Consider the following 12269-nt stretch of genomic DNA (forward strand, 5'->3'; position numbering starts at 1 on the left):
ACAAACCCAGGCAAGGCGATTAGTGAAGGCAGCTGCTACAGCTACCTAAAGGAGCAGCAGTTCCACCCGAAACCACCAGACGGAGCCCAATGGCAGAACTCACAAAAATACCATTAGCAACCACAGGAGGGAGCTCCAGAACTGAATTCACAACAGTACCCCCCCCTTGAGGAGGGGTCACCAAACCCTCACCAGAGCTCCCAGGCCGATCAGGACGAGCCAAATGGAAAGCACGAACCAAATTGGCAGCATGAACATCGGAGGCAACAACCCAAGAATTATCCTCCTGGCCATAACCCTTCCACTTGACCAGATACTGAAGCTTCTGCCTCGAAAAACGAGAATCCAAAATCTTTTCCACCACATATTCTAATTTCCCCTCAACCAACACCGGAGCAGGAGGGAACCATAGGTACCACATATCTCCGCAACAAGGATCTATGGAACACATTATGAATGGAAAAAGAAGCTGGAAGGGCCAAACAAAAAGACACCGGATTGATAATTTCAGAAATCTTATAAGGACCAATAAAGCGAGGCTTGAACTTAGGGGAAGAAACCTTCATAGGAACATGGTGAGAAGACAACCAGACCAAATCCCCAACACGAAGCCGGGGACCAACACACCGACGACAGTTAGCAAAACGTTGAGCCTTTTCCTGAGACAACGTCAAATTGTCCACCACATGAGTCCAAATTTGCTGCAACCTGTCCACCACAGAATCCACACCAGGACAGTCAGAAGGCTCAAGCTGCCCCGAAGAAAAACGAGGATGAAAACCAGAGTTACAAAAGAAAGGCGAAACCAAGGTAGCCAAACTAGCCCGATTATTAAGGGCAAACTTGGCCAACGGCAAAAAGGTCACCCAATCATCCTGATCAGCAGACACGAAGCATCTCAAATAGGTTTCCAAGGTCTGATTGGTTCGCTCCGTTTGGCCATTTGTCTGAGGATGGAATGCTGAAGAAAAAGACAAATCAATGCCCATTCTAGCACAAAAGGACCGCCTAAACCTAGAAACGAACTGGGAACCTCTGTCAGACACAATATTCTCCGGAATACCATGCAAACAAACCACATGCTGAAAAAATAATGGAACCAAATCAGAGGAGGAAGGCAACTTAGGCAACGGTACCAAATGGACCATCTTAGAAAACCGGTCACAAACCACCCAGATGACAGACATCTTCTGAGAAACAGGAAGATCAGAAATAAAATCCATGGAAATACGCGTCCAGGGCCTCTCAGGAATAGGCAAAGGCAAAAGCAACCCACTGGCACAGGAACAGCAAGGCTTAGCCCGAGCACAGGTCCCACAGGACTGCACAAACGAACGCACATCCCACGACAAGGAAGGCCACCAAAAGGACCTAGCCACCAAATCTCTGGTACCGAAAATCCCAGGGTGACCAGCCAACACCGAACAATGAACCTCAGAAATTACCGTGCTAGTCCATCTATCAGGAACAAACAGTTTCCCCACTGGACGGCGGTCAGGTTTATCAGCCAGAAACTCCTGAAGTACCCACCGCAAATCAGGGGAGATGGCAGAAAGAATCATGCCCTCCTTGAGGATCCCAGCCGGCTCAAGAACTCCCGGAGAATCAGGCAAAAAACTCCTAGAAAGGGCATCAGCCTTCACATTCTTAGATCACGGAATATACGAGACCACAAAATCAAAACGTGAGAAAAACAGAGACCACCGAGCTTGTCTAGGATTCAACCGCTTAGCAGACTCGAGGTAAATCAGATTCTTATGATCAGTCAAGACCACCACGCGATGCTTGGCTCCCTCAAGCCAATGTCGCCACTCCTCAAATGCCCACTTCATAGCCAAAAACTCCCGATTGCTGACATAATTACGCTCAGCAGGTGAAAACTTTCTGGAGAAGAAAGCACATGGTTTCATCAACGAGCCATCAGAATTACTCTGAGACAAAATGGCCCCTGCCCCAATCTCAGAAGCATCAACCTCAACCTGAAAAGGGAGAGAAACATCTGGCTGACGCAACACAGGGGCAGAAGTAAAACAACGTTTAAGCTCCTGAAAGGCCTCAACAGCCGCAGAGGACCAATTCATCACATCAGCGCCCTTCCTCGTCAAATCGGTCAAAGGCTTCACCACACTAGAAAAATTAGCATTAAAGCGGCGATAAAAATTGGCAAAGCCCAAAAATTTCTGAAGACTCTTTACAGATGTAGGTTGAGTCCAATCATGAATGGCCTGGACTTTAACAGGGTCCATTTCAATAGCCGAGGGAGAAAAAATGAAACCCAAAAAAGAAACCTTCTGAACTCCAAAGAGGCACTTAGACCCCTTCACAAACAACGCATTAGCACGAAGGACCTGAAATACCATCCTAACCTGCTTCACATGAGACTCCCAATCATCGGAGAAAACCAAAATATCATCCAAATACACAATCATGAATTTATCCAGATAATTCCGGAAATTATCAAGCATAAAGGACTGAAATACCGATGGAGCACTAGAGAGCCCGAATGGCATCACAAGATATTCAAAATGGCCTTCGGGCATATTAAATGCTGTTTTACATTCATCACCTTGTTTAATACGCATGAGATTATACGCCCCTCGAAGGTCGATTTTAGTAAACCAACTGGCACCCTTAATCCGAGCAAACAAATCAGAAAGTAAAGGTAAAGGATACTGGAATTTGACAGTGATCTTATTGAGAAGGCTATAATCTATACAGGGTCTCAAGGAGCCATCCTTCTTGGCAACAAAAAAAAATCCCGCTCCCAACGGTGACGAAGACGGGCGAATATGCCCCTTCTCCAAGGACTCCTTTACATAACTCCGCATAGCGGCATGCTCTGGCACAGACAGATTGAAAAGTCGGCCCTTAGGGAACTTACAGCCAGAAATCAAATTAATGGCACAATCACAGTCCCTATGAGGAGGCAGGGAACTGGACTTGGGCTCATGAAATACAGTATATCCTGGAAATCCGACAAAAACTCAGGAACTTCAGAAGAAGGGGACGAGGAAATGGACATCAAACGAATATCACTATGTATCCCCTGACAACCCCAACCAGTTACAGACATAGATTTCCAATCCAGCACTGGATTATGTACCTGTAACCATGGAAAACCCAGCACAACAACATCATGCAAATTATGCAACACCAAAAAGCGAATATTTTCCTGATGTGCTGGAGCCATGTACATGGTTAACTGTGTCCAGTACTGAGGTTTATTCTTGGACAATGGCGTGGCATCAATCCCCCTTAAGGGAATAGGGCTCTGCAAAGGCTCCAAGGAAAAACCACAACGCTTGGCAAATTCTAAGTCCATTAAGGTCAGGGCAGCGCCAGAATCCACAAATGCCATAACAGAAAAGGACGACAATGAGCAAATCAGGGTAACAGACAAGAGAAATTTAGGCTGTACAGTACTAATGGTAACAGACCCAGGGACCCTCTTAGTACGCTTAGGGCAATCAGAAATAGCATGAGCAGAATCATCACAGTAAAAACACAGGCCATTCTGACATCTGAATTTCTGCCTTTCTGCTCTAGTCAAAATCCTATCACATTGCATAGGCTCAGGACTCTGCTCAGAGGACACTGCCATATGGTGCACCACCTTGCGCTCGCGCAAGCGCCGATCAATCTGAATGGCCAAAGACATTGACTCATTCAGACCAGCAGGCGTAGGAAACCCCACCATAACATCTTTAAGGGCTTCAGAAAGACCCTTTCTGAAAATCGCTGCCAGGGCATACTCATTCCATTTTGTGAGCACAGACCACTTTCTAAATTTCTGGCAGTATACTTCTGCTGCTTCCCGACCCTGACACAGAGCCAGCAAAGTTTTTTCTGCCTGATCCACAGAATTAGGCTCGTCATACAGCAATCCGAGCGCTTGAAAAAATGCGTCAATATTGAGCAATGCAGGATTTCCTGGCTCAAGGGAGAATGCCCAGTCCTGCGGGTCGCCACGCAGCAGAGAAATTACAATCTTCACCTGCTGAATGGGGTCACCAGAGGAACGGGGTCTCAGAGCAAAAAACAATCTGCAATTATTTTTAAAGTTCAAAAATTTAGATCTATCCCCAGAAAATAAATCAGGAATAGGAATTCTAGGCTCTAATACCGGAGTCTGGACAACATAATCTTGGATACTCTGTACCCTTGCAGCGAGTTGATCCACGCGCAAGGACGGACCCTGAACCTCCATATCAGCACCAAAATCCTGAACCACCCAGAGATTAAGGGGAAAAAAAAGACAAAACAAGCTACAAAGGAAAAAAAATGACTCAGAACTTTCTTTTCCCTCTTTTGAGATGCATTTAACACATTGTGGGCCAGCTGTACTGTTATGACCTGGTGGTTAAGAGGCCACACTGATATGACCTGGTGGCTAAAACGCAACATGGAACGAGCTCTGAGAAGGTGGTATCTCTACTGACCGCAGTCCCTAATCCTAACAACAACACTAGTAATAGCCGTGGGATGTTCCTGACTCTCCCTAGACACCTCTTCACAGCCTAAGAACTAACTACCCCTAAAGAAGGAAATAGATAGCTATCTTGCCTCAGAGAAAACCCCAGAAGGAAAGACAGCCCCCCACAAATATTGACTGTGAGTGGAGAGGGAAATGACGTACACAGAAATGAAATCAGATTTCAGCAAAGGAGGCCAATACTAAACTTGATAGAAAGAGAGAAAAGGATACTGTGCGGTCAGTATTAAAAACTACAAAATCCACGCAGAGTTTACAAAAATGAACTCCACACCGACTCACGGTGTGGAGGGGCAAATCTGCTTTCCCAGAGCTTCCAGCTAGCCTGAATATGACATAGCGACAAGCTGGAGAAAAAAAAAACATATTTGCAGAGCAATAGAGTCCAAGCAAATGGACAAACAAGAACTAGCAAAAACTTATCTTTTGCTGACAAGGACAGGCCATATGAGAAATCCAAGGAGAGAACCAAATCCAACCAAGAACATTGACAGCTGGCATGAACTAAAGCCCAGAGCAGGTTTAAATAACAAACCCAGGCAAGGCGATTAGTGAAGGCAGCTGCTACAGCTACCTAAAGGAGCAGCAGTTTAACTCGAAACCACCAGAGGGAGCCCAAGGGTAGAACTCACAAAAATACCATTAGCAACCATAGGAGGGAGCTCCAGAACGGAATTCACAACACCAATCTTAATCTCCCACTTGTTTTTTTTTTTATGGGAGAATTAGGAAAAAATCAGGCCCACAGTTATTCAGTAGGTTTTCTGTGGCAGAAAAAGAAAGACAGATGCCACACACAGGACTGGCACTAATGCAGATTTGCCAATCTTAATCTCCCAATTTTTTTATTTTTATGGGAGAATGAGGAAAAAATCAGGCCCACAGTTATACAGTAGGTTTTCTGTGGCAGAAAAACAAAGACAGATGCCACACACAGGACTGGCGCTAATGCAGATTTGCCAATCTTAATCTCCCACTTGTTTTTTTTTTATGGGAGAATTAGGAAGAAATCAGGCACACTGTTATACAGTAGGTTTTCTGTGGCAGAAAAACAAAGACAGATGCCACACACAGGACTGGCACTAATGCAGACTTGCCAATCTTAATCTCCCACTTGTTTTTTTTTTTATGGGAGAATGAGGAAAAAATCAGGCCCACAGTTATACAGTAGGTTTTCTGTGGCAGAAAAACAAAGACAGATGCCACACACAGGACTGGCGCTAATGCAGATTTGCCAATCTTAATCTCCCACTTGTTTTTTTTTTTATGGGAGAATTAGGAAGAAATCAGGCACACTGTTATACAGTAGGTTTTCTGTGGCAGAAAAACAAAGACAGATGCCACACACAGGACTGGCACTAATGCAGATTTGCCAATCTTAATCTGCCCCTTTTTTTGTTTCAGGGAGACTAGTGAATAAATCTGGGCCACTGTATTACAGTATATTTTCTGTGGCAGAAAGTGGCTTGAAGAGATATACAAAAAAAAAGGGACTGTACTGCAATTACTATCTCCCTATAGTAATCTCAGAAAAGTGTGGCAGGCAGCAATAAAAAGGCTGCTGCACACAAAAGTCAAAAGTGTGGACAAACAAACAAGATAGCTGTGCAGAAAGGAAGGAGCAACAGGATTTGTGCTTTGAAAAAAGCAGTTGGTTTGCACAGCGGCGTACACACAGCAACGCAGCTATCAGGGAGCCTTATAACCTACAGAGCTGATGAAGAGAAATCTAGCCTCCATTGTCCCTGCAAAGAAAAGGTGGTGTTGGACAGTGGAAATCGCTACAGCACAAGTGGTTTTGGGGTCAATTTACCCTGCCTAACGCTATCCCTGCTTCTGACGAAGCGGCAGCATCCTCTCCCTACGCTCAGATCAGCAGCAGTAAGATGGCGGTCGGCGGGAATGCCCCTTTATAGCCCCTGTGACGCCGCAGAAAGCAAGCCAATCACTGCCATGCCCTTCTCTAAGATGGTGGGGACCAGGGCCTATGTCATCACGCTGCCCACACTCTGCGTGCACCTTCATTGGCTGAGAAATAGCGCTTTAAGCATCATAGGAAACGCGACTTTGGCGCGAAGATCGTGTACTGCATGGCCGATCCCACGCTGGGATCGGATCGGGTTTCATGAAGCCCGACTTTGCCAAAAGTCGGCGACTTTTGAAAATGACCGATCCGTTTCGCTCAACCCTATTGATAAGAAAACAAAGTTCATAGATGAAATGTAGCTTTAATATCTGTGAAGTGTCACCTTTAGAGAACTGGACTTACATTGGCTCGCCTTGGATCTGGAATCCTTCCATATCATCCGCATTGGTCTTGGAACAGGTGTGACGTCTTTGGTCAGCACTAGTGTTGAGCATTCCGATACCGCAAGTATCGGGTATCGGCCGATATTTGCTGTATCGGAATTCCGATACCGAGATCCGATACTTTTGTGGTATCGGGTATCGGTATCGAAACAACATTAATGTGTAAAATAAAGAATTAAAATAAAAAATATTGCTATACTCACCTCTCCGACGCAGCCTGCACCTTACCGAGGGAACCGGCAGCGTTGTTTGCTTAAAATTCGCGCTTTAACTTCCTTACTTGAAGTCCCGGCTTGTGATTGGTCGCGCGCCGCCCATGTGACCGCGACGCGACCAATCACAGCAAGCCGTGACGTAATTTTAGGTCCTTCAGGATTTTAAAATTACGTTCCGGCGTTGTGATTGGTTGCGTCGCGGTCACATGGGCGACACGACCAATCACAAGCCGTGACGTCACGGGAGGCAGGACACGCGCGCATTTTAAAATAAATGATAAATAAATAAATAATAAATAAAAAATAGGGATATACTCACCTCTCCGGCGGCCCCTGGACTTTACCGCCGTAACCGGGAGCCGTTGTACCTAAGAATGCGTGCTTGAAGGGCCTTAGATGACGTCACGGCGCTCTGATTGGTCCGTAGCGGTCGCGTGACCGCTACGCGACCAATCACAAAGCCGTGACGTCACCTAAGGTCTTTCAAGCGCTTGAAAGACCTTAGGTGACGTCACGGCTTTGTGATTGGTCGCGTAGCGGTCATGCGACCGCTACGCACCAATCAGAGCGCCGTGACGTCATCTAAGGCCCTTCAAGCGTGCATTCTTAGGTACAACGGCTCCCGGTTACGGCGGTAAAGTCCAGGGCGCGTCAGAGGGTGAGTATATCCCTATTTTTTATTTTAATTCTTTCTTTTACACATTGATATGGATCCCAGGGCCTGAAGGAGAGTTTCCTCTCCTTCAGACCCTGGGAACCATACAGGATACCATCCGATACTTGGTGTCCCATTGACTTGTATTGGTATCGGGTATCGGTATCGGATTAGATCCGATACTTTGCCGGTATCGGCCGATACTTTCCGATACCGATACTTTCAAGTATCGGACGGTATCGCTCAACACTATTAATAAACTATATTTATTAGACCAATAATATGTAAGAATGTGTAGCCATGAACCAAAATAAGAATATATATGAATAAATGAATGAATGAGTGAAAGAATTGTTGTATTTAACTCAGAATTGAAACATTTCTTATATAATGAAACCATATGATAATTATATTTGATAAAGCAATATCCTTGTATTAGACATTACTTTATTAAATATTGATTTTTTTTCTTGAGATAAAAAATAAAAATTAAGAATAAAAATTGAAGAAAAAATGAAAAATAAAAATGAGAATAAAAATAAAAATTGAAGAAAAAGTGAAAAATGAAAAATAAAAATGAGAATAAAAATAAAAATAAGGCCTAATATGTTGATGATAAATGCAGAGGTTATGTCTCAATAACACATTTCCTTAATATTTTCATCATTTAGATGTTGTCATAACCTTGGATTACCAAAATATTGAAATTATGCAGCTTTGCATATAATATCCTTCATTAAAGAAAGAAATGACTTTTATAATACTTAATGTATTACCCAATAGTACCTTATTAATATTTTTTTATAAAAATGTGTGAAGAAGAGGTATTGATGAAATGTGATGATGTAATCTGGATCATAAACACATTTCCCCCTTATTACCCAAAATTATTATTTTATGAAAAAATAAATTTGTAAAAAACAAAATTAAAAAAAATTATTTTTTTATAACTGTCATATCAGCTTTATGACTTATATTTGTTTGAAGATGTGTGCCCATCTATGTAACCATTAAAAAAACACTGAATATCATAATGTTATGGACTGGTGATTTAGGAGCGACATGCGACTAGCTCTGAGCAGGTGGTAACTATACTGACCACAGTTCCTGATCTTAACACAACACTAGAAGTAGCCGTGGGATGTTCCTGTCTCTCCCTAGACACCTCGTCACAGCCTAAGAGCTAACTACCCCTAAAGGTAGAATCAGGAAAGCTATCTTGCCTCAGAGAAAATCCCCAAAGGATAGGACAGCCCCCCACAAATAATGACTGTGAGTGGAGAGGGAAATGACATACGTAGAATGAAACAAGATGTAGCAAAGGAGGCCACTTCTAGCTAGATAGATAGTACAGGACAGACACTGTGCGGTCAGTAATAAAAACTAGAAAAAGTCCACCGCAGAGAATGCAAAAATCTCCACACCTGACTAAAGGAGTGGAGGGCAAAATCTGCTGCCCAGAGCTTCCAGCTTAGCTGAATAGATCCATACTGATAAGCTGGACAAATGAGAAAAACATAGAATGTGCTGAACAATAAAGTCCACAACAAGTGGACTGCAAAAGGACAAGCAAGGACTTATCTTTGTTGAACAGGTCAGAGTGTCAGGGAAATCCAAAAGAGCAGTGACTCCAAGCAGGAACAATTGACAACTGGCATTGATTGAGGGATAAGGCCAGACTAAAATAGCTGAGCCAGAAAGACGATCAGTGGAAGCAGCTGCTGGTGCTAAATCCAAGAAGCAGCCATACCACTCAAAACCACAGGAGGGAGCCCAAGAGCGGAATTCACAACAGTACCCCCCCTTGAGGAGGGGTCACCAAACCCTCACCAGAGCCCCCAGGCCGATCAGGACGAGCCATGTGAAAAGCACAAACCAAATCGGCGGCATGGACATCGGAGGCAACAACCCAAGAATTATCCTCCTGGCCATAACCCTTCCACTTGACAAGATACTGAAGCCTCCGCCTCGAAAAACGAGAATCCAAAATTTTCTCAACCACATATTCCAACTCCCCCTCAACCAACACCGGGTGCAGGAGGATCAACAGAGGGAACAACGGGTACCACATATCTCCGCAACAAAGATCTATGGAAAACATTGTGGATGGCAAAAGAGGCTGGAAGGGCCAAACGAAAAGACACTGGATTGATAATCTCAGAAATCTTATAAGGACCAATAAACCGAGGCTTGAACTTAGGGGAAGAAACCTTCATAGGAACATGACGAGAAGATAACCAGACTAAATCCCCCACCCGAAGCCGAGGACCAACACACCGACGGCGGTTAGCAAAACGTTGAGCCTTTTTCTGAGACAACGTCAAATTGTCTACCACATGAGTCCAAATCTGCTGTAACCTGTCCATCACAGAATTCACACCAGGACAATCAGAAGGCTCAACCTGCCCTGAAGAAAAATGAGGATGGAAACCAAAATTACAAAAGAAAGGCGAAACTAAAGTAGCCGAACTGGCCTGATTATTAACGGCAAACTCGGCCAACGGCAAGAAAGCCACCCAATCATCCTGATCAGCAGACACAAAGCATCTCAAATACGTTTTCAAGGTCTGATTAGTCCGCTCAGTTTGGCCATTTGTCTGAGGATGGAACGCCGAAGAAAAAAACAAATTAATGCCCATCCTAGCACAGAAGGCCTGCCAAAACCTAGAGACAAACTGGGAACCTCTGTCAGACACAATATTCTCCGGAATGCCATGCAAACGAACCACATGCTGAAAAAACAATGGAACCAAATCAGAGGAGGAAGGCAATTTAAGCAAAGGTACCAAATGGACCATTTTAGAGAACCGGTCACAAACCACCCAGATAACAGACATCTTCTGATACACAGGAAGATTCGAAATAAAATCCATGGAAATATGCGTCTAGGGCCTCTCAAGGACCAGCAAAGGCAAAAGCAACCCACTAGCGCGGGAACAGCAAGGCTTAGCCCGGGCACAAGTACCACAGGACTGCACAAAAGAACGCACATCCCGCGACAAGGAAGGCCACCAAAAGGACCTAGCAACCAAATCTCTGGTACCAAAAATCCCAGGATGACCGGCCAACACCGAACAATGGACCTCAGAAATTACCTTACTTGTCCATCTATCAGGAACAAACAGCTTCCCCATAGGACAGCGGTCAGGTTTATCAGCCTGAAATTCCTGAAGCACCCGCCGTAAACCAGGGGAGATGGCAGAAAGAATCACCCCTTCCCTAAGAATGCCAACCGGCTCAAGAACTCCAGGAGAATCAGGCAAAAAACTCCTAGAGAGGGCATCCGCCTTAACATTCTTAGATCCCGGAAGATATGAGACCACAAAATCGAAACGGAAGAAAAACAGGGACCATCGAGCCTGTCTAGGGTTCAGCTGCTTGGCCGACTCGAGGTAAATCAGATTCTTCTGATCGGTCAAGACCACTATGCGGTACTTGGCTCCCTCAAGCCAATGTCACCACTCCTCAAATGCCCACTTCATAGCCAACAACTCCCGATTGCCAACATCATAATTGCGTTCCACAGGCGAAAACTTTCGGGAAAAGAAGGCACACGGTTTCATCAAGGAACCATCAGAATTCCTCTGTGACAAAACGGCCCCTGCCCCAATCTCAGAAGCGTCAACCTCAACCTGCAAAGGAAGAGAAACATCCGGCTGACGCAACACAGGGGCAGAAGTAAATCGGCGTTTAAGCTCCTGAAAGGCCTCAACAGCCGCAGACGACCAATTCGTCACATCAGCGCCTTTCTTCGTCAAATCGGTCAAGGGCTTAACCACACTGGAAAAGTTGGCAATGAAACGGCGATAAAAATTAGCAAAGCCCAAAAATTTCTGAAGGCTCTTCACAGATGTGGGTTGAATCCAGTCATGAATGGCTTGGACCTTAACAGGATCCATTTCTATAGACGAAGGAGAAAAAATAAACCCCAAAAAAGAGACCTTCTGAACTCCAAATAGGCACTTAGACCCCTTCACAAATAAGGCATTATCACGAAGGATCTGGAATACCATCCTGACCTGCTTCACATGAGACTCCCAATCATCGGAAAAAAATCAAAATATCATCCAAATACACAATCAATAATTTATCAAGATAATTGCGGAAAATATCATGCATGAAGGACTGAAATACAGAAGGAGCATTAGAAAGCCCGAAAGGCATCACAAGGTATTCAAAATGGCCTTCGGGCATATTAAATGCAGTTTTCCATTCGTCACCCTGTTTAATACGAACAAGATTATATGCCCCTCGAAGGTCAATCTTGGTAAACCAACTAGCCCCCTTAATCCGAGCAAACAAATCAGAAAGCAAAGGTAAAGGTTATTGGAATTTGACCGTGATCTTATTAAGAAGGCGATAATCAATACAGGGTCTCAAGGAGCCATCCTTCTTGGCAACAAAAAAGAATCCCGCTCCCAATGGTGATGAAGACGGCCAAATATGCCCCTTCTCCAAAGACTCCTTAACATAGCTCCGCATGGTGTCATGCTCTGGCACAGACAGACTGAAAAGTCGGCCCTTAGGGAACTTACAGCCAGGAATCAAGTCAATAGCACAATCACAGTCCCTATGTGGAGGAAGGGAACTGGACTTG

The sequence above is a fragment of the Ranitomeya variabilis genome, chromosome 2 (assembly GCF_051348905.1).
Source record: "Ranitomeya variabilis isolate aRanVar5 chromosome 2, aRanVar5.hap1, whole genome shotgun sequence".
Lineage (NCBI taxonomy): Eukaryota > Metazoa > Chordata > Amphibia > Anura > Dendrobatidae > Ranitomeya > Ranitomeya variabilis.